The 23,244-nt window shown below is 52.5% G+C and overlaps 1 protein-coding gene across 12 annotated transcripts in view; it reads right to left on the reverse strand.

Moving 5' to 3' along the window:
- TBL1X (transducin beta like 1 X-linked) overlaps positions 1-22,916 on the reverse strand; it is a 185,161-nt gene extending 162,245 nt beyond the window's left edge. For 4 of the 12 annotated variants that reach the window (XM_081042588.1, XM_081042596.1, XM_081042584.1 and 1 more), the window contains exon 1: positions 20,945-21,083. The gene's annotated coding sequence lies outside the window, so the exon portion shown is untranslated. Of the gene's footprint in view, positions 1-20,944; positions 21,091-21,177; positions 21,331-22,004; positions 22,081-22,898 lie in introns of those variants that run through there. The other 8 variants (XM_081042597.1, XM_081042583.1, XM_081042585.1 and 5 more) reach the window with 6 other exon arrangements.
- Between the last annotated feature and the right edge of the window lie 328 nt (positions 22,917-23,244).

A 23,244-nucleotide genomic window follows, 5' to 3' on the forward strand; every position in this document is an offset into this window, starting at 1 on the left:
GAACCATCTTGAGAGCATTTGGCCCAAGCCCTCAGTCGGCAGGATGATCCCTTCTTCTTGGGGTCATTACCACATGGGCGGTGAATGACAACACGCGGACTGAAATTCAATAATTCTGTTCCCATTCAAGGGATCTTATCTTTCCAGGGAAACAACAGTCTGTATATTGGACCAAAAAACAGAAATGATAACCCACAATTACATGGGTCAACTTTGATATAATCCAGGAAAGCACGGTGTTCCCCAATAAAGTCCTGTTTCCTCCCCCCCCCCCCCAAAAAAAACCTATCTGCAAACGTCTTCGTTTCCCGTTATACTTGTTACGCAGGTGGAGCATGAGGGTGGGCAGCCAGCAATAAGTTCTAGGAGGCAAGAACACCCGGGGCATGTCACCACTGATGGGGACGTAGTCATCAAAGGCACTTGGAGATTGCTTATCCGATAATGCCAGCTCCTAGTTCCTTGAAACACACTGAAAGCAGCAGAAAAATATCCCTTTCCACGAGCATAAAGAGTTCCTAGAGAGTACTCTGCAGAGTGGAGCTGAGATAGCGCCCTATGGCAGGGTGGAGGTAAATGACCGCTGGAAGCTCTCTCAATCACACTGTCTGAGTCACACATGTCAGAAACCCGGCTGACTGCCGCAGTGTTATCGTTTGTCCTGGAAAGCACGTCTCTTAACATGTGCCCTGCACTGCAAAGGGATTCATCATTCCAGTGTTTTCTCCCCTTCATACAAACACACACTCCTGCTTCCAAGCTCATTCCACTCTCTGTAGAAGACGCTAACAGGAATCCTCTTCTGCTGTGTGTCAGGAATTAATACTCAAAACGTCCTGATACAGGCAGCGGAACAGAAAGAGAGGTCTGATTTCTTCCTAAGTGTCCTCCAGCTCAAGTCGTTCGTTGGGCACAAGCGACATTCCCCGTGCCTTTGAGAGCAACAGACCTGCGAGGTGGGGGTTCCTTTCCTAAAAACTGACCCTGGTTTTCTAACTGCTTCACTTCTACAGCTTAACGTGAACTTCATCCTTGACAAAAACAGGGTTGGAAATTCCCAAGATCGGCAGCATAATGACAGCTACAATTGCTAGGCCCACACGGGGAAATGTGGCCGTTCCAACGTGCCGACAGGGCCCAGCTCACTGGGCAGTGAGGCCCAGCCTGCCCCGGACTCAGTTCACACAGTACTTCTATTTCTAACCCTTCTTTTACTACGTGTGAATTTCTAGGTCACCGGCTCGTTGGACACAGCAACTTGGTGTCCGGGCTGCCAAGGAGATGAGAGGTGAGGACAGAAGTTGGTCAAGAACCACCGAATTTGGACACACAGAGAACAGACCGGTGGTTGCAGAGGTGTGGGGGAGGGGCAAAACGGGTGAAGGGCGTTGAAAGGCAAAGACCGGCAGCCATAAGAGGAGTCAGTCCGAGGGCTGTAATGTACAGCATGGTGATTTTAGTTAACCATCCTGTATTCTTACTTGAAAATGGCTGACAGGATAGATCTTAAACGTTCCCATCATAAGAAAGAAAAAAAAAAAAAGAAACTGCAACCATGTGGCGATGGGTATGAACTAACTTAACTGTGCCAATCATTTTGCAATGTATACATGTATCAAATCATTGTTGCACACCTAAAACCGATACAGTGTTATGGGTCAATTTTATCAACTAAAAATAATTTTAAAAACAACAGAAGGATGACACCTCCTCTGTAGGCCTTACCCTCTCCCCGCATCCCGCAGGCCAGATGACACACATGTGTCATCTGGAAGCACAAAAGCCTTGCTCTCACAATGACTATACCACAGATAGATATACACAAGGGGAACCATTCCAATTAATCATTATTAAACCGGGGGCGGGGAGTTTTTTATAACCAAATTATTTCCATAACTTGCTGGCAGCCCGAACAGGTGACTCTTGGCTGATCTGGACATAATACATTCTAGGTCACACAGCACCCTCTAGACCAGGGGTGTCAAAACTGCGGCCCACAGGCCAACTGTGGTCCGCAAACCATTTTTAATTGGCCCACAGCAAATTCCAAAAATATATTTAGTTTACTTAAATAAACCAGGTGAGGCAATACGTACTTACCTCAAGTGAGTGGCCTGGCTGTTTGTGTATTTTACCGCATGTGGCCCTTGGTAAAAAAACATTGAAAAAAGTTTGGACATCCCTGCTCTAGACGAACGCTCCCCCCACCTCCCCGTCTCTTTAAAATAAAATCTGTGTCTGTTTACTGTGTGCCTTGCAGGTGGGAATGGAGACGCTTTGACTCACTGCATTGTTGTTTGCTTGTCCCACCAACACGGAATCCCTCTTTTTTATTTTTTTTTCACACCTCCAATATCTCAAATCCCCCAAATAAAACCATGTGAGCACAGGAGGGGGGAATGAGGGCGTCTGCATCTCCACGACACAGCTCCCTTCCTCGAATGACGTCAAAGCTTTCTTCCTGCCACACGGCAACCAAGCGTCAACCCGCTCGCCGGCAGGCCCTGAAGCCTGCAAGCAGGATTTCTAGCGAGGTAGAAAGGCCAGTCTGCAGAAGCTTGATTAATGAGCCTTACGCAGAGGGCAAGGCGGATGGCAACGGATACCATTAGCAACTGACCGATAATTACCATAGGTACACTCGTGCACCGCGGAAAGGAAATTTAAGGTGCGGCCTTTGCTGTCAAGAATTTGCTATCTCGCTGGTAAGGAACATACGTGTTTAAAAGAATGAGTTGGCAAAAGGCCATCTGGAGGGAGAAAAAAAAATGAGTGACCTCATAATGGAAATTTAATAAAAAACAGATTTTTCAACACCAAAGAAATGGTCTATTTGTATTAGGTTGAGCAATAGTCAAGAATTCATACAACTTTAAAAATGAACACATTACTGAGCAAATGGGAAAAAGCCACCGAAATCCTACAGACCTAGCCAAGACCCTTGGGTTTTAACTTGCCCCTGCACAGCCACCTATGAGATATGACACCACAGCCTTCTCCTCCATCTTTAAATGGAAAGGATCTCTGCTGCCCCTTCCCAGTGGGGACGGCCCTGCAAGACGTGGTTCTCAAACTTCCAAATGGACAGCAGTCGCCTGGAAATTGTCCGTCTGTGCAGGGTTTCCCTGCCTCGAACATGTGGGCCCAGGCCGGATAATTCCTGGGGGGCGGGGGGCTGTTTTGTGCATTGTAAGATGTTTCGCTGCCTGCCTGGTCTCCACCCAGTAGAAGGAGAGGGAGATGTGACCGTGGAGGGATGGTCAGAGATGCCACACTGCTGGCTTTGAAGATGGGAGGGCGGGGCCACAAGCCAGGGAATCCAGGGGAACTCTAGAAGCTGAAAAATAAACACGGAAATGGATCTTCCCTGAAAGCCTCTGGAAAAGAAACGTGCAAGGCCCTGATAACAGAGAGGCCCACGACAGGCCTCTGAATTCTGGAAACATAACATAATACATTGGAATTGTTCAAGCCAGTAAGTTTGGGGTCATTTGTCACAAGGGTGACGGGACACTAAGACTATCAATTATAAGGTCAACTGCGAAACACACATGACTGCAGCCTTACCAATAAGCCCCTCGTTATAAGCACGGATGCCCCGGGAAGTTGTGGACCATGGATGATGACAAAAACCAGCCTCCATCATCTCCCACCCGACCCAGAAACGGTAACTTGTACACGGACAGAAGCTTTACAAATACAGAAAAGCAAACAACTCCACAATTCTGTTATGGTGTAAGCGGGGCTTATGGCTTTGGGGAAGCCCTAGAAAGCAGCCAACGTCTGGCTGAAACCACACGACCTCAGGGATGGAAGGAACTTCACATAACAGCCTGGAAAATCCAACCTTCCTGTGTGTTTTCCCAAAAAAGGACCTCGAAAAACCCTGCCCCAAATGCAGTGCAGGAAAAGGGTCCGCAGGTGCAGTTTTAATTGACCAAAACTGTTTCCTATGTTGACCTTTGGGGGGAAAGATGGAAGAATGAAAGAGAAGGGAAGACGATTACTCTGTAAGCCAGAATGGAAGCTGAACGGCAATCGGTTGTATCAGCAACACCGTATTTGTGAACCATCATGTGAGAGGAGCGGCGTATCTGGTTTACTCAGCCCGGACCACCCTGCCACCTCGACTCCACACCCCGACCCCGAGCCTTCCCAGATTACCCCGTTTCCACAAAAGACATACCAAGAAATTAAAACAACACATTCTCCAACCTGGATGAACCTTGAAAACATTCCGTGAAAGAAGCCAGACACTAAAGACCCTGTACTGCATGATTCCATTTACAGGAAACGTGCCGAGAACATAAATCCAGACAGAGAAAGTACATTGGTGGTTGCCAGGGGCTGGGGGCAGCGGCGAATGGGGAGTGATGGTTTCACGGGCCTGGATTTCTTTGGGGGGCGGGGGGCTGCAACAGTTTGGTAGTGCTGACAGCTGCACAACTCTACAAGTACAAGGGACATTCTGAATTATACACTTTAAATGTGCGAGTTGCATGGTACGTGAATTACAGCTCAATAGACCTGTCATATTAAAAAATAGATGGTGAAGAAACTAGGATATTAGCCATTGATTCCATCACTGCAAAATTTTTAAAATTCAACCATCCCAAGGAGATGAGTCTGCTTAACGAGCCTGGGCTCCTGCATAACAGGCCCAGCATCTCAGGAGTGAAGACGGTGAAGCAATGTGCTGAGGTGAGCAGCAAAAGATGAGAAGACGTGACCCGAGGCGGCCTACTAGAAGGCCTCAGGAGCCGAGCGGGAAGACCTGGGCTCTCTTGATCAAGCTCAGAAAGATACTTGTGCAAAAAGAAGCGTTCGCAGTCATTTAAAGTTTCTCTCTACAATACAAGCAGTATCTTTCCCCCAAATTAAAAAATACAGGTAACAAATACACCGGCTACGGGAGAAACCGCCTACGGATAACTTCTAGCTGCTCCCAAGCAACTGACCCAGGACAGAGTCCTGAAGGGCAAATTGAAAATAAGACGCGTTGTCTGTTTTGGGACCCACCGCGTTAGGTGGAAGAGGCAGGATGGAGAAAGGATAGGCTTTGTTTCACTGTGAGGGGAAGGCAGGGGATCAGCTGGGTTTCTCCCAGAGGCCCCAGGGGACGAGACAGCACCGGGGAGCCCCTGGCACAGGGCCTGGGCCCCGACTCTGCCCCACGTGGGTCCAAGAAGGGCAGACCCGTCGATGGGGTCGGGTGGGGGTAACATGGCTGGCATTTTGGGGACATCTGCACCTGACCAACCCCAAATTGGTATCAGCCCTTAACATAAAGAAGCCAAACCCATAAGCCAAAAGGAAAAGACGGACACATTCAACCACACACAAATGGGAAGCCTGGTGATTAAACCACAGTCAATGTGACGAGACAAGGAAAGGTCTAGTAGAGGTGTATTAGGAACAAGTAACAAAGGAGGGACAACCGTATTTTACAAAGATTTCCTTAAGGCAGGGACCCTCAAGGTGTGGGTCGCCCTTAGACCAGCAGCCCTGGTACTACCTGGGAACTCATTAGAAATGCAGAGTCTCGGGCACCACCCCTGATTTGTGGAATGAGAATTCGCGGGGGAGAGTGGGGCCTGGCAACCTCTGCTTTAACAAGCTCTCCGGGGGTTCTGGCACGTGGACATTTGAGAACCCCTGGGATGGCCACGAAAATATTTAAAGCCGCAGTATAAGAGCCAAAAACTGGAAACAAACCCAAGTGTTCAACAACTGAATAAACAGACCCTTGTGCATTCAGAGCCGATGGAATCCTACCCCGCTTGAAAGAGGGACAAATTAGTGATACAGGCCGTAACATGGATGGAGCCCCCGGTCGTTCCGCTGGGCGAGACAAACGGGCAAAACAGTGAGCACACAGTGTGTGCTTTCACTGCCGTACTACCCTAGAAAACGCACCCTCGCCCCCCCTGCAATAGCGAGTGAGCCATGGGTGCCTGGAGCAGAGCGACTGCAGAAAGGCCCGAGGAACTCTGTAACGGACACAAATACTTGTCAACGTGGTGTGTGTGAGGCCAGCACCACCGTCAAGACCACAAGAATGAGAAACTGATTAATCTGCACACTTCATACAGGCCTCCTTTCCCGGACTTCAATTACAGCTTCAGAAAGTTGTAGAAAGAAAGAACACAGACAGAGCAAAACAAGCGTGACATGATTCCACATAGATAAAAACACAAGACAACAGGTCTGTCCGTGGACAGCCGACACGCCAAAGACAGAGCTACAATGTCCCGTGTGGGCTGTTAAGGCTGGTTATTCCCAGAGGAGGAGGAAAAACATACAACTGCCCACATTCACGGAAATTAACATATCGTCATGGATTCCCCTGGAAAAAAAGAGCTAAAGAGACAAAAGAATCAAGGAAAGAGATCTGTTCAGAGGACAGACCTTGTATTTTGGGAGGGAGCAAGGCGGGGTGGGGGCGGGGGGAGCGGGGGAAGGGGCCCCACAGGGTGGAAACAGGAGCTGCGAGGGGGAGGGGCGGCCCTCGCCGGGAGATGAAAGGGAGAGAAGGGAGTTGGTATGCAGGCTGCGGGGCTGAGCTCTCAGGGCGCCCCAAGGCAGATCGCCCAAGAAAACTAAACGCAGGTGGCAGAGGGGCCGGTGCAGCCCCGGGCGCTGGCAGAGGGCCAGCGATTATTACACTGCACATTTCAGGGAGCAACGGAAAATCCTACAGAAACCCAGACCAACCAAGAGCGCCCATCAGCAGAACCACAAACGTGTGGGGCTCGCAGAAGCCCGTCCTGCCCCGGCCTACAGAGTCTCCTAGCCGAGGTGACTGCCGAAAGCAGCCCTGCCGTGGACGGAAGGTCATCATTTCTGGTTTTCATGCAGGGGTAGGGTCATCGTCCCTCCTCCTCAGTTCTTAGGGGAACAGACAGAGAGGAAATAGGACTCCCAGATCAAAGCCAGGAGGTGGCCCCAGATTTCTCTGCCTACACTGTAACTTCTGTTTATTTGTAAATGACTAAATACTTCTAGGGGACTTGCAAGCCATTATTTTCTCCCTCAAGTTATCTCCCCAAATCTTGTTTATCCTTTGCTTTGGAAGAATCCCTATTCCCTGGGCTGTCCGAAGACTGAAGGCAGCCTGCATTCTTTCCTTAAGCCCCAGGGTCTCTAAGCCTTTACTGAAGTTCCAAGTACCTCCTTTGAAACGACCACCAACCAGGTACAAAGCTATTAAGGCAGGGTTTCTTGACCTGGCACGACTGGCCTCCTGTGCAGGGTAACCGATTGTTGGCACGTGGGACCATCCTTTGGGCTGAACCATGTCTGGCAGCGCCCCTGGCCTCTCTACCCACTAGATGCCAGTAGCCTCCGTTCCCCATCTGTAACCAGAAATGTGTCCCAACATTGTCCAACGTCCTCTGGGAGCAAAGCTACCCAGGGAGAAGGACCACTGAGCTAATGCACACCCTTGGTCAAGATGGAACTTTCAGTCAGTGCCACGCAAGGAACAAGGATGGGAATTCAAGATGGAAGATGGGTGGAAGCGTGAAGGGACGACTGCCTGGCGGTGTGTCCTGCTCTCTGGGGACGGGGCCATCCCAGGAGAGGCAGCTCCTTGCCCTGACCCCTCACCTGTCCACGGGGGACCTTTAGGCACGATTCCCCACGACGCACATGACCTGATAACGCTGAGCTGCTCCAGAGTTTGTCACCCATCTCTCCTTATCCTCATTCCACAGAGGAGGACACTGAGGGCTGACTGAGCCTCATGTCCTCCCTTGCTGCCTCTCTCCCCACTTATCCCTGTCGGGACGGCGTGGGGAAGCTGCAACAGCCAAGCACACAGGTGCCTGTTCTGAGCACCGGGAAATCTGCAGAGACAAAGGACATTGGTGAGTGCCTGTGGCTGGGTGGCGGATGTGACGGCCGGCGACTGTGAGTGAGCCGCCTGGGTAATGAAAATGTGCAAAACCTGGGTTACGACGACGGCCGCCCGACTCGGGACACTGACTAAAAATCACTGACTAAAAACTGTACACTTACACAAGGCGACTTTTACGGTGCCTAACGTATACCTCAATCAAGTTGTTGTAGACAATCAACTTGATCGTAAGCCAGACTTCCAGTGCTGTTCAATTAAACAGCACCACACGCTGGCATCGCCAGCAAGCCATTGGAAAGCTAAGCAAACATCTGTGGCAAGCCCAAATAAAACAAAGTAACACACATCTTAGCAGAGGCCAGTCTACAATGCAGCCACCTCGACCCCAGGAGCCACCGAGAACCAAACACTAGGGCACGTCCAACCCAGTGTTGTCCACAGAGAGGAATTCCACTCTGATGGACATCTGGGCCCACAGAAACCCGTACAGAAAAATACATTTGTTGTCCAAATATAGAACACTCAGTGGAAAAGCAAACACGACAGGAAATTAGAGACGGTGGAACATTTACTTTTAGTGAACTATGAACCCTGCTCAAACGTCCCTTAAAGCAAGTGCCACACAGAAAAATGGGAACCCCAGCTCACTGGTCTACTGTGCCAGGCATACAATGCTGTGTGTGTGTGTGTGTGTGTGTGTGTGTGTGTGTGTTTAATAACATATACACTGAGAAAATTAGAATTCACAAAAGACCGCTTTTTTGTGTGCACCGTTTTAGATTTAAACATAAACTGGGGAATAATGAAAATATCCAGTCTCTCGTTTCCACTGACTTTCCTGAAAACACGTCCAGGAGGGTCCCAAAAATTACAAAATGTAACTAGAAATTATCTGACCATTGAGCAGGTATGATCTGGACTTCACTGAGATAAAAATGAAATATTTCCATGAGCTAATCTCATTCTATATTTAGTTTGAGTCGACTAATGTAATTAACCAGGGTTATATAATTTTGCTAGCTTCCAATTTCCAATTATAAAGCTTCACATACAATTATTTGAACTACAATTGATTTTTTATTTCTGTGGGAAAATGAAGATAGCTCATTTTAATAACCCAATCTTCCTAACGAGAAGTAACTGCCTTCCTTGATATAAATTATGTAAACGGTCCTTCAACGATGCTATAAACGAACTGGTTTTATTATACGTTCTCCCTCGAAGCTTGGCGCCCTGACAGAGTATCTCAGTGGACTGCACCATTTGGCCCCACTGGTCCCCCACCTTCCTGCCTCACACCGCTGTACGTCAAATTCCCCCAAATCGTCACAGCTACCTACGCTTCATGCGTACCTGAGCCTCTGGGAAGCAGAATCAACTTCCGCGCAGGCCATTCTCTCGATGCACGTCTGAAACATTACAGAGGGTAATTGGGCTGGCAAACCATGAAATGCTAATTATTAGCGTTGTCAGTCAACGACCACACCCCCACAACCGGTCCAGAGCTGAAGTGACTGGTATCTGCGGGCCTGCACGCAATGTGAAGTCAAGAGCTGGCCAAGGCTCAAGTTTAAAGGCCAAATACTCGGTCTCCCTTCCTCCTGGGAAGGGGGCAGCCACGTCCATTCCCAAAACCCTGCTGATAACTCAACGTGATACTGCAGCATTCTTGATCTCTGGAGGGTAAACAAAGGTGCAAAACAAGATGATAAACAATTGTACTTCCTGTGTCCCCTCTTTACAGAAGGCGCCTTCGGAATACCCCATAAAAAGAAGCAGATTTGTTTGTTTTAAAGTAGGTAAGTATTTCGGTTTACCAAAGGACAATGAATGCCCAGCACGTCCCGACCAGCATTAATGCAGTGTCCTGTCCGTACTCCGAGAATGTACAATGGTTATTACTCCATCTTCTCTACCGAGTTACCTCGCCAAGTCAATATCACAAAGGCAAAAATCGACGCAAAGCCCCAAAATGATACACACAAACCAAAACCAACTTGTTTTCAAGTGAAACACACAAACAAAAAGGCGAGTGTGAAAACCCTGGGGCTCCCTGTGCGTGACATTCAGACTCTCCAGAAAACCAATCTTCAGCAAACGAGCCAAAAGCCCCTCAGGTCACAGGCCAGTCCCAGGTCTCCTCTCCGCAGCCACCAATGTGGTCTGAGGCATGAATATAATCTATTTATTTACTCTCTGGAACACCCGTAATACAGCATCAATTAAAGTGACAGTTTTCTCTTTAAAAAGCCTCTAATGTGAAATAAAAAAATATATTGAATAACAGCCACGATGGATGAAATATGTTTCTGGGAGGGAGAGAGGAGAGACAACAAATAAACAGCCAGACTGAAGGCACCCAAAGACTTTCATCACAAGCCAGTTCCCACACCATCTCATGTCAACTCGGAGTCCCTTCTTCAACAAAACGCCCCGATCTGGAGAGCCCCAAGGGCTTCCATCAATGACAGCAGCTCATCTATAAACAGAATGATAAGGAAAATACTGCCGAGTCATGAAACGCTTAAAAAAGCACAGCACTGTGCCAAAGCTTCCTCTCGCACCTGCCACTGAGACAGTCTTCTGCTTCTAAAACACAATACTTTTTCAGCTTCAAAAGCACGCCAGGTCTACTGGTCCCAAATGGGCACAGTACCGTGTCATGGCATGTTCTGTTTTTTCTAAGTCACAGCATTAAAGGCTACGTCTCAGTCCCTTACTGCACACCCATGTGCACACCCAAACACGCGTGCACACACACAGACACGCAGCCACACACAACGTGCAGACGGCTGCTTGAAAGAGCACCATGACATTTATCAGGCAACTGTAACATCACCAGGCCTCTCCGCTGGGTCTCAGCTGGTCTACAGTAATTCCTACATGCACTGGACACGAGACATCACGAATGCGTATCTTCATCCACTTCGGGGCCGGCCGCACCTCCAGCATTGTTCCTTCCACCAGGCTTTTCTGAAGTCTTACTCTGCGGACGCCAGGAAACGGCTGAAATTGGCAGGGAACCTCCCGTGTGTCTTAGAAATACACACCTAATGTGGTATTTGTTTCACAATCGAATTAGGAGTTCAACGAAACCGTGTGTCTCCCAAACTGACCTGCGACTGTCGGGACCTGGAACCACGGTTTCCACGTTGGTAACAGTGAATACCTAAGCCTTTCCCAACGCAGAGCTGGCATCCAAGCTCCATGGGATTAAAATGCCTACACGGTTCTGTTGGAAAAAGAACCTCAGATGGGGACCCACGTTTAACCCATCCCCCCGCTCCCCGCTCCCCCACGAACCAAATAGAACCAAATAGTAAGGACGTCTATTCTGTGCTCAGGGCTTTTTTCAAATACGTGAAACTCTGCAACCGCCTGGCACTTTATAGGTGCTGTGAATTAGGCTTGCATTCTAATGCTACAGACATCTGCACGCGACTCTGGTAAGAGACCCCCCCACACACACTCCACTTTCTCATTTGTCCCCTTCAAATGGACGTCAAGATGACGAGGTTAAGCAAAGGAGCACAGCCAGCCTGGTGAAGACTAAGAATTACCCTCTACCCTCAATGCACTAGAAACGGAAAGCACCGCTGAGGGTGCTGAATTTTTCTCCAGTTCTTTCGAAGATGTACATGGTCTTTACCATAGTCAAGTGTTTGTTTGGTTTAAGAAATAAAATGGCATCTTCTACAGTAAGCTTCTTTTGTCCAAACAAGCGGAGGTTCAAACAAGCAGAAAGGTTTGCAGAGTTGAACAACCCCGTATGTGTGCACAGACGCCAAGGCTAATGACAAGGGGTGAGTAGATAAGACTGATGCGTCGAGCTCTCTGAGAAGGGGACGGTGTCCTCCCAGCCTGGCTGCAGCACAGATGACACTGGGTATCCAGTTCTCAGTACACCCGAGGACGGTTGTGATTTCTTGGAGTGGGGTGGTGAGCAGGTGCGGGGCGCGGAGAGGGGTCCTTACCTCCTCCTGCCTCTGTATTCAGCCTGGGGGCTGGGGGCAAGTGTTGCAGAAAGGAAAGAGCTCTGTGCTGGCTGGGGGGTGTCATATGCTAGGTTCCAGGCTCCAGGGAAACAAGCAAAGAAAACTCTGGTGTTTTCTCTTAAGCATTCCGGGTACATCCACCCGATAGGGGAAAAATGACAGGACTCCAAGGCAGACACCGTCTTCAAGAATAAACTGTGAATGTTGCCCCGAGCACCATTTGTGTTTATTTTAAAGGGTCTCGCGAGACTGGAAAACTACGACACTCAGAAGAATTACTCACAGGCAGCCAGCAGCCCAAGCAAGTGTCTTCTGAATTGCGGGGTTGTTTTCTTTTTTTTTAAACATGCAACAACGTTATCAACGTGAAGTTACATGTTGCCTATTTGAATCAGGGCTAATTAATCAGTCAAAAGCAAGGGACATAAGTAACTGTCAGTGTACCCACCCTTTTAGTGCACATGAGAGCACCATCACCTGTAACCAACATTTAACGAGTGTCCCTTTTCTAAACTGAAACCCTCACCCGTGAGACGTGCAAGAAGCCTTTCAGTCCCCTGTGTGAGGACACACGCACAGGCTGAAGTCACCACACAAGCAAGCAGACCACCCAAGGCACGACGCCAGGAGCCAACACGCCGGGTCAAGGATTCTTCTAGAACACACGCCATTTCTTAGATCACGAAGAGCGGAAATGATGGCCCAAAGCAAAATGCAGCTTAAGAACTACACAGAAGCCCAGCCTGAGGAATCCGTTTTATTCCTACAACAAACTAATGCAAATACAACGTGCTATTTTTAACCTATTTGATTTTCAAATCATTACCCCGTTGGGAAAAAATGGGCTGCCTCCCTATGTACATCCTGTTTTTGAAACTAAAGACAGGACTCTAAGCTACCGGTACATTTTACATAGTAAAATGTCTTGAAAGGTTCAGGGGAAACATTCTCGGAAAGTGCATCAAAACACGTCACATTCCCACTCAGCTGGCACCAAGGACTCACTGGCAGAGAAAAGGACCCGATCTTTGGCAGCCCCAACAAGACTCTGGTATTTTTTTCACTATGGCTTCTTCCAAGTACTAAGAAGTGACAAGTTTAGTTCTCCTTTGCTTTTCATAATATCCACAGCGTAGAGTCGTTGTGTGGGCAGCACCGGGACCCCACGCGTGCCAAAGCATGAGGTTCGTGTGTCTGGGAAGGTGCTGGGAGGCTGGAAGGCTTCACCGCGGGGAGTTTCTCCCTGAGCAAGGATGTGATTACCAGGACAGGAGAGCAGAGCTGAGGGCAGTGCCCTGGCTACGGGCTGGGGAGGGGGCGACTAGGGGGCACCACAGCAGAGAGCGGAGAGCTCTGGGGGCAGGGACAGCTCTGGGGGCAGGGACAGCTCTGGAGGAAGGGGACAGCTCTGGGGTCAAGGACAGCTCTGGGGGCAGGGACAGCTCTGGAGGAAGGGGACAGCTCTGGGGGACAGGGACAGCTCTGGGGGCAGGGACAGCTCTGGAGGAAGGGGACAGCTCTGGGGTCAAGGACAGCTCTGGGGGCAGGGACACCTCTGGGGGCAGGGACAGCTCTAGGGGCAGGGACAGCTCTGGAGGACAGGGACAGCTCTGGGGGCAGGGACAGCTCTGGAGTAAAGGGTCAGCTCTGGAGGACAGGGACAGCTCTGGGGGCAGGGACACCTCTGGGGGCAGGGACAGCTCTGGGGGCAGGGACAGCTCTGGGGACAGGGACAGCTCTTGGGGCAGGGACAGCTCTGGGGGACACGGACAGCTCTGGGGGCAGGGACAGCTCTGGGGGACAGGGACAGCTCTGGGGGCAGGGACACCTCTGGAGGACAGGGACAGCTCTGGGGGCAGGGACACCTCTGGGGACAGGGACAGCTCTGGGGGACAGGGACAGCTCTGGGGGCAGGGACAGCTCTGGGGGACAGGGACAGCTCTGGGGGCAGGGACAGCTCTGGGGGACAGGGACAGCTCTGGGGGCAGGGACACCTCTGGGGGACAGGGACAGCTCTGGGGGCAGGGACACCTCTGGGGGACAGGGACAGCTCTGGAGGATAGGGACAGCTCTGGGGGCAAGGACAGCTCTGGGGGCAGGGACAGCTCTGGGGGCAGGGACAGCTCTGGGGGCAGGGACAGCTCTGGAGTAAAGGGACAGCTCTGGGGGCAGGGACAGCTCTGGAGTAAAGGGTCAGCTCTGGAGGACAGGGACAGCTCTGGGGGCAGGGACAGCTCTGGAGTAAAGGGTCAGCTCTGGAGGACAGGGACACCTCTGGGGGCAGGGACAGCTCTGGGGGCAGGGACAGCTCTGGGGACAGGGACAGCTCTGGAGTAAAGGGTCAGCTCTGGAGGACAGGGACAGCTCTGGAGGACAGGGACACCTCTGGGGGCAGGGACAGCTCTGGGGGCAGGGACAGCTCTGGGGGCAGGGACAGCTCTGGGGGACAGGGACAGCTCTGGGGGCAGAGACAGCTCTGGGGGACAGGGACAGCTCTGGGGGCAGGGACACCTCTGGAGGACAGGGACAGCTCTGGGGGCAGGGACACCTCTGGGGGACAGGGACAGCTCTGGGGGCAGGGACACCTCTGGAGGACAGGGACAGCTCTGGGGGCAGGGACACCTCTGGGGACAGGGACAGCTCTGGGGGACAGGGACAGCTCTGGGGGCAGGGACAGCTCTGGGGGCAGGGACAGCTCTGGGGGGCAGGGACACCTCTGGGGGCAGGGACAGCTCTGGGGGACAGGGACAGCTCTGGGGGCAGGGACAGCTCTGGAGGGCAGGGACACCTCTGGGGGCAGGGACACCTCTGGGGACAGGGACAGCTCTGGGGGCAGGGACAGCTCTGGGGGCAGGGACAGTTCTGGGGGCAGGGACAGCTCTGGAGGAAAGGGACAGCTCTGGAGGACAGGGATAGCTCTCGGGGACAGGGACAGCTCTGGGGGCAGGGACAGCTCTGGGGGACAGGGACAGCTCTGTATCCCAACTGCAGTGTTATTTAACCAGGTCTATGCATGTGTTGAAATTCCTAACTTATTATATAGTAATTTAGAAAATATAGAGGAACCATATGTGTATGTGTGTGCATATATGTATATATATATATGCTGGGCGTGCCAAAAAAGTGTATACACATGACTTGTATTCATCTTTTGTCATCGGTATATATTGAGTATTACTATTTTAATAGTTTTTTCCTTCCTTAAAACGTGTATACATTTTTTGGCACCCTGTGTATATACACATATATGCACACCAGCCCTGAAATTTAACTTAAGGGGTAATAAAAAGATAAAAAAAGAAAGCAAGCGATCGCTGGAGACCATCCTAACAAATAAAGATACATTTCCACACCCAATTCCCAACTTCGGAGTAGAGGAAATAAAAGCAGGGTGGGCTCCACACTAGAGAAGGTAACTGGCCGTAAGATACAGTCAAGTGCATGGTGAGCTGGCTACAAATCAAACTTCCCTCAGAGCCGTGTCACGTGCCCCGTGACGACGAGCAGCCAGAAGGCCCTGCCCAGGTTAGACTTGGCGCTCCAATGGGGGTCAGCATGACACAGGGCCATGGGTCACTCAGGATGACCAGGCTCACGTGACCAGGAAACCGCACAGCCGTCCCCAGCTGGCCCCGCTTTGCTAATCAACCTAGTGGTGACTCAGGCAGCACCCAGTGTCGGAAGCAGCAAACACTCCATCCAGTTGCCTCCACCCTCTGAGCCCCCGCCTGCTGGTGGGGTGACCCCAAATCCAGGTTAAAGGACATACTGCTGGGGACCAGGGGAATCCGCGAATACAAGAGACAGGTGCTGCTTGCAGGGTTTGTTTTCCATGATACCAAAGGTTCCAAGAAGCTGACCGAAAGTAAGACCTAGTAAATCTGCTTTGACATCAGCAAAACGGAAAGCAAGAAGTTGAGAAATATGTGTTCAAGATGTACCTGTATCTGGAGCTCTAAAAAGTACTTGTGTTGAGAGTTTAGGCACCCAGCAGCCTCGCCCTCCCCCAACCCCTCCTGCTCTTGTTTCTAAGGGCTCTTCAAACGCCTGAATTCACTCCTTCCCACCTCTTCCTTCTGCGTCTCCTGTGAGCACCCAAAACTCTTACTATCTGTATCCCCACAAAGCGCATGGGCACCTGAGAACTACGGAACTTGATATATAGTTTTTCTTGGCATGCACCACCCTTACCGAGCTTGCCCCAAACAGGACTGTGGCATTGACTGTATAACCACGGGTGGTTTCCCCCATGGGCACCACTGGCATTGGGGCGGACCCATCTGTGGCAGGGCTGTCCCGTGCACTGCGGGGTATGCAGCAGCTTGCACAGACCCACGAGATGCCTGCAGCACTACCCATCCCCTCCCCCAACCTGTGACAACCCAAAACATCTCCAGACATTGCCACGTGCCCCCTTGAACATAGGAAGCAAAATCGCCTCCGATCAAGAACCATTCGTGGACTGCAAGATTCTAGCGTTCAACGCTGAAAACACGATTCCAATAACCCACCCGGTTCTCTACTTCCCTCTGTCCAAGACTTCTCTTCCTCTCCAACCCACACACCATGCCCTATCTCCATCTCTGTTCCCATCCGCCAAGAACAAACCAAAGGAAATGATACTGGACTTCGTTTGTAAGATATAAATATTCTCTCCTCTGTTTGAACTTTAAATTTGCTCCAATTCAATTTTTTAATGGCCTCCGGTTCCCATCTGCAGTCTTCAATCAGGCAGCGGATTCTTCATAAATATTTGACAGCAGTGATGATAATGGACAGAATGGCCTGGAGGGAGGCTGCCAGCTCAGTGAACAATCATCTCCAGTCAAGTTTTCCAGTCCCTAGTAAGAAAGCGCCGGGACGCCCAATTCCTTCATCATTGCATTTTTTTCTCTGGAGATTTGAAACTCAGAGTAGGAGACCATTGACTTTCTTAGTCCCTTCCCATAGCCAGCTTTTATTTTGGTTTTGTTGGGTCGCATTCTGCCAATCTGGCCAGGGCAGTCCCTTCGGTCAAACCCCACGGAAAGGATGGAGAACAGCAAAGGGCCAAGGAAGGCAAGACCCAAAGGACCAACTCACATCCAGTCTCCACTCCAGAGGCCACTTACTTCCTTCACACTAAAAATAGTTACGGGGAAAAAAAAAGTTTATCTTTCCAACTTAAAAAAAAAAAAAGTGTTTACAAAATGACTGTGGTCTTCCTTCCTGACTGAAACTGTATTTTAAAATGCCTTTGGTGGCGAAGGATTACCAAGTGATTGGATGTAACGTACTATTTCTTTTTAAGGGGGGAGGGGTGAATTCGAGGCATGGGGAAACCACAGCTGCTGGGACACTCTCTCCTCACACAGCAGAGCAACTGTGACTGTCGCTAGGCCTGGGGTTCGGCCTGGCAATGCCGTACGTGTGGGGCCTGGGGTCTGGACACCCCAGCAGAACGCGGGGATAGGGACGGCCCCAGGTTTGAGCTGGGTATTTTCCTACCCAAATGTGACTGAGACTCTTGATTCCTGACACTCAGGACCTCCGTGAGATGGCTTTCCTGGGCGCAGTCTCCCTCGGGAGGGACCCCCTGGCAGAGAACTGCAGATGTCCCAGGTGTTCAAGAACTTCCAGCCCAACGCTTAGAGCTCACCTCAGGGCCCTGAGAGGAAGCAAAAGTGAGGGCCAATGATGGAAGGCTGATGCGGGAAGTCACCTCACTGACAGACACAAAATGGGGCTTTTCCCCCACCCTCATTTACAAATAAAATGTCTAACCTGTTGCTATGAAAAAAAAAAAGAACTATGCAAACGACACACCAACTAAGTAATAAAAATAACATCCTGACTCAGGGACCGGGTGTACAGGAAACAGTGAACACTCAGACATTTATTTTTGAAAAAAAAAATACTTCGACTATTGTGAAGTCTCACTTTGTAGGAACGATTCCTTGCCAGCCATTTAAAACGTTAAGACTTTGACCTCAAGTGACAGCCTCAATACTTAGTACCTGAACTTCAAGGGGTGGGTGGTAGCCCCAGGTACCCACAGCAAGCAAAGATTTGGGTGGCAATCTCTCAATCAGGTGGCAAAGATTTGGGTGGCAATCTCTCCATCAGATGATTGAGAGGGTGGCAGCCTCTCAATCAGCCACACGGGGCCTCAATGATGGTGACACCAAAGGCTCCAACCATCCCAAGGGATATTCACCACCATCTGCTTAGGCAGGCACATGGGGACTGACACTATTTTTTCAGATGGGAAAACTGAGGCACAGAAACGCTGAATTCCTTACCCGAGGTTAAACGTTCAGACTCTGGTTTTCTGATTGAAAACTGATCTGACCATAGCTGTCAATTTCAGGTGAAGAATCCATTCACTGAAATCACTTTCCTGGGTCAATTGCTGGCTGAAATGGGTCTCTCTTTTAAAAAGATATACCTGTGAATTATTTCAAACGGTCTCTCCTCTCCCCTCACAAAAAGCACACCAACTCTCTTGTTTTATTGTCATTGTAATAACCATAAAGTAGGACCCTACCACAGCACCTTCTGGAAGTTCTGTGCTATCCAATATGGTGGCCACTGGCCACATGCATCCACTGAGTACATGAATTGTGGCTAGAATGACCAAAAGGGATAGAACTGTTCCTTTTATTGAATTCTAATCGACTCTAAATATGCACACGTGACTGGTGGCCACCACTTTGGACAACACAACTAGACAGGAAAACAGAGGGTTCCTGATTCTATTGAGATATGTTTATACATATATACAGATTTCAATGTAGATTCTGGTTTGTGAGTGTGTGTGTATACTCGTAATTTAAACAGCTTTTTTCTCCAAATGGGAAAATTCACCCTAGGTAGTCAGGAAGGCAAAAAAAAGGCCAAGCTTACGAGCTGGGCTTTGGGAATCAGACAACCCTCTCTCCACGACTACTATTGGCAAGTTACTTAACATCTTTCAGCAAAACGACCCTTGCTAGTATAGGGTTAGGCCTGTGAATTCCTCAGGGCATGGCATTCAAGCCGCACAAAGACAATTGTTCTATTTGCACAAGAGCAACAGCTAACATTTACAGGCGGCTTTCCATCCCAGTTCACATACATTCTCTTCCCGTCCTCACACTGCCTAGTGAGTACAGCGATTTCAGTTCTGCTTTGTATTTTTACACACATAGAAAGTAACGCTCAGCAAGGTGCAGGACTTCCAGACCCACGGTGGAGCAGGAACAGGGTGGACTAGTTAGATCGCACCAGGACAGCCAAATGTCACTGGTCATGATGCAGTTGGACTCGAGGACCCTATTTACCACTGTGGGGGCCACAAAGCCCATTGAAAGTCTCCTAACAGGAGGCAGACTCATGATGTCATCACATAAACGCAACACTAAAGCTCCCAGAGATACACCAAGCATTCTCCTTATCCCAAACGCCCAACCTTGCAGGAAGAGTGGGGTTTGGGAGATTTAGGGATACACGTGTGACATTTAAATGGGGGTGTTGAGAGTTCCTGGACTGACCAAGCCCTGGATAAAAGCACAAGAGCCAACCCTAGAGCATTTGGTGACACCTGCGCTGCTCTTGGCGGGTGGGCCCCCTCCCATGTCCCACTGTCCCCTAAGGGGGCCCACCGTGCTCCTGGTGTGCCTTTGGGCCTAGTAGAGTACCTGGGTACATTTTGGAATAAATGTTTATCCATCACTAAAAAAGGGGAGGGACCTCCTTACTAAGATAACTGTTGTACAAAATCATGCTACGGATACAACTGATGAAAGTACCCCAGATTTGGAAACATTCACTTTTGGGTCTCTTCAATAATACGGTGATCATTATTATTGTTGTTATTTTGCAGTTTCTTCCTTAAAACTACTGGCAGAGGAAAAAATCACTAGCCCACTGAAGGGGCAAATGTACACCACCTATAAATAAACCACCAAAAATCCCCATTTCTGTCCCACAGGTGTGTGTACACGGAACAGCTGGAATCCCCTTGAGGGGCTATTTTAATAAGTGGCTCAAGTGAGGAACTTCAACTTTTATCCCTGGATTATTTACCCAGCTGGGTGGTTTTCCATCAAAATCTGCAGCACATTTGACACATAGCGTCCTTTGAAATAAAAGCGTCATCTGAACATTGTAATTGTTCCATACTCAACTTTTTTTTTTTCCCTAAAGGCATCTTTTCTAGGAATGACTGACTAACTCCAAACTTTTCATAAAATCGTCCAGAGCCATGTGTGCCCCAAGCCACCGCTGGGGACCTCAGCAGGGCGCCCCTCCCTCCAGGTTTGGAGTCCCGCCCCTGCGCTTCCAGGTTAAACCAGGGACTTGGGCGGCGCGTCAGGAGAGAAAAACATGCAGAAGTCAGGTCAAGCCACATGTGACAATGCGCAGCAGAGACAGTTGCAGATGCAATAGGGGCTGGGCGGGTGGGGCTTCTGTTGTTGTTGTTTTGGGGGAGGGGGTGTGATGCACAACATCACCTCCGGCTCTAACTTTCTGGAATTCGCCTGCAGTTGTGCGGGGAACGCCAGGCCGAGCAGGAGCGAACCCCGGCCCGGGCCTGACCGCGCACGGGCGACGCGCGCCAAGTCCAGGCCCAACCCAGCGCGGGCTGGCTTCTGGTGACCCCCAATTGTCACCTGCCCGGCAGCCACCGACCCCGGAGACGCACGCCCAGCCGGTTCCGAGGACGGGCCCCCAGGCGGGAGAGTCCCTCCGGGAGCAGGGCCCGGGACGCCAATCTGGGGTCACCGTCCCCCTAGCCCGGAGCAACAGGTCTGCACCCCCCAGGCCGCGCTTTGCAGACCCCCCCCAGACCAGCGGCGACCCCCACACGCCGAGGTGGCCCCCAGCCGGTGCCGTCGCTCGGGCCGGGGGTGGGGGGCTCTGACTTCCTTGACAGTTTCTGGGCCTCGCCCGCACTCAGTGCCCGGCGCGCCGCCGCGCGGCCACCGGGTCCGGGGCGGGCCGGCCGGAGCCGGGATGAATGGGGCTCCCCTCCCCCACGGGGAGCCCGCGGCGCCGCAGCTTCGCGCACCAGCCCCCCGCGCGGCAGACAAAGGGGACCGGGGGCCGCCGGAGCGCTCCCCAAACTTACCCGCCGCCCCCCCACGCGCCGGCTCCCGGGGGGGCGGCCCCTCGGGTATTGTTCAGCCCGCAGGCAGCGCGCCGCGCCCCGACCCGAGCCCCGGGGACACTTGGGGACCTGCCCTGCAGCGCCCCGGCCGCCCCGAGCCGCCGCCCGCCCACCCCCGCCGGAGAAGTTGGCGCCCCCCCGCCCCGCCCCGCCCCGCCCCGCGCCGCGCCCGCCGGCCGGGCCCGCGCACTCACCTCGCCGCGGGCAGGGCAACTTGTGGGGCGCCGCCGCGCCGAGCCTCCCTGCGGCCGGCCGTCGCCGAGCCGGGCCGAGCCGCGGCCGAGGAGGGCCCGGCGCCCCGGAGCCGCCGCGCGCCGCCCCCGGGCCGCCCCCGCCCCGCCGAGTCCCGTGAGGCGCGGGCGCTGGAAAGTTTCGGTGCCGAATGGCGGCCGAGGGCGCTGCGGCGGCGGGCGGGGCGGGGGCGCGGGCGGCTCGCGGCTCCCGAGCGCGGAGAGTGGGGGGGCCGAGGCGGGCGCGGCGGCGGCGGCGGCAGAGGGCGGGACGGCGGGAGGGACCGGCACGGGCAGTGACCTCAGGGGGGAGCGGCCGCCGCCAGAGCGCCGACCCCGGCCGGGAGGACTGCCAGGGGGGCCGCCTCCGCCGCCCCGGCCCGCCCCTCCCCCAGGCCCCGCACCGGGGGAGGGGCGCCCGCGTCCCCTGCGGCCCCTCCCCTGCGCCCCGGGGACCGCGTCCCGAACCAGACCCTCCCCCACCGGGGGTAGGGACGCCGGGCCAGCCCCTCCCCCACGGCGCCGACGGGGAGAGTCCGCGCCCCAGAACCGCCCCTCCCCCGCCGCCTCGGGGGAGGACCCGCGTCCCGATCCGGCCCCTCCCCCACGGTGGGGGAACCTGCGACCCTGCAACGTCCCTCACCCCCAGCTTCCCTGCCCCCACGCCTAGGGTGGGTGAGGGGAAACCGGGCCTTTCCCCGCGAGCTCTGAACCCAGTCCTTTCCCGGGGCCTCCACGGGGAGCCAGGCAGCGCCGTGTACCCCCACCCAGTCCCAAACCTCAGTCTTTACCCCACTGTCGGGGTGGCGGGGACCGTCACCGGGGCCACCACCCCCGACGTTTCCAGAGGGGACAGGAACCCGGGCCGGAGCTAGAGTGTCACCCTCCCCCACCCCAAAAAAGAAACCGCCCAGTTGCCCTAACCGAACCCTTGTAACCTGCCCGAGGGGGCATCTCCCTCAAAATCCGCGCCTTAGAGGACGCCCCGCTGTTCTCTCCCCCTCCCCAAAAGGTGGGGGCTCAGGTGGAGCCCTCAACCTTTGCGAAAGCAGCTACAGGGAAGGGCCAGAAACGCGTGGGGAGAAAGAAACTCAGACACGCGGGGGTGGAGGCCAGGAGCTGGGGAGTGGGGGTTCCGGGGGTTGGGGGGAACCTCCTCCCATCCTTATCCCCACCCCCACGAGCAGGCTGCAGACCTCCCTCGGGCATTTGCAAAGTGTTTTCTGTTGCAATGGCTTGCTGGGCCCAGCCCTGGGGCACCCAAATCCCCAGCGTGCCTCCCTGCCCTGCAGTTCGGTGACCACTATGCACCCCACGCGGCCTTGATTCAATTAAATACACATCCGCGCCCACCCCAAGCACCTTTAGTGTCTGCTTTGGTGAACATTTTACAATAAGTCTGCCCCTCCCTTTGGTGTCTACTGCGCTTCGCGCTGAGGGCCCGGTCCACTCAGCCTTTTAAACCGTAACCTCACTTGCTCTTTTCTGGGACACTGGACCATTTGTTGTTCTGGTGGCGGAGGGAAGGGGGCCGGCGGTGAGTGTTTAAGGGGCTGGTCCTCCATCAGAAAGGCGGACCTAGAAATCACGCTGCCCATACCTTGCAGCTGGAAAAGGTCAATGATGTACAACGACTGTGGCCACACCATTATTCCAGAGCACATCCATAAAAAATCCACACTTACACAGTCTCCATAATTGTGAATCAGCAGAATAGAGTGTGTCTTACTACGTATCGGTTGCCATTGAAGACCACCCCCAAAAGGACGTGGCGGGGCCTTCCCTTGAGCCGGCCCTGCGTGGCTCCCGGACTCCCTGGGCTTGTGCGGGCTGCTGCCGAGAGGTATTACGTGCAATCGAAAAACCGAGGGTGCAACAGAAAACGCGAGCGAGCTCATGATGCAACCCGGCCCCGGTTACACGTGCTTCCCCTCCCCCACCGCCTGCTGAGGGTAGCGCGGCGTTTTTTCCGCCTGTAGGGTCACATTGTGGTTGATTGATTCTCCTTTCGCCTGGCTCAGTCATTCAGAT

Source organism: Rhinolophus hipposideros (assembly GCF_964194185.1).
Source record: "Rhinolophus hipposideros genome assembly, chromosome: X".
Lineage (NCBI taxonomy): Eukaryota > Metazoa > Chordata > Mammalia > Chiroptera > Rhinolophidae > Rhinolophus > Rhinolophus hipposideros.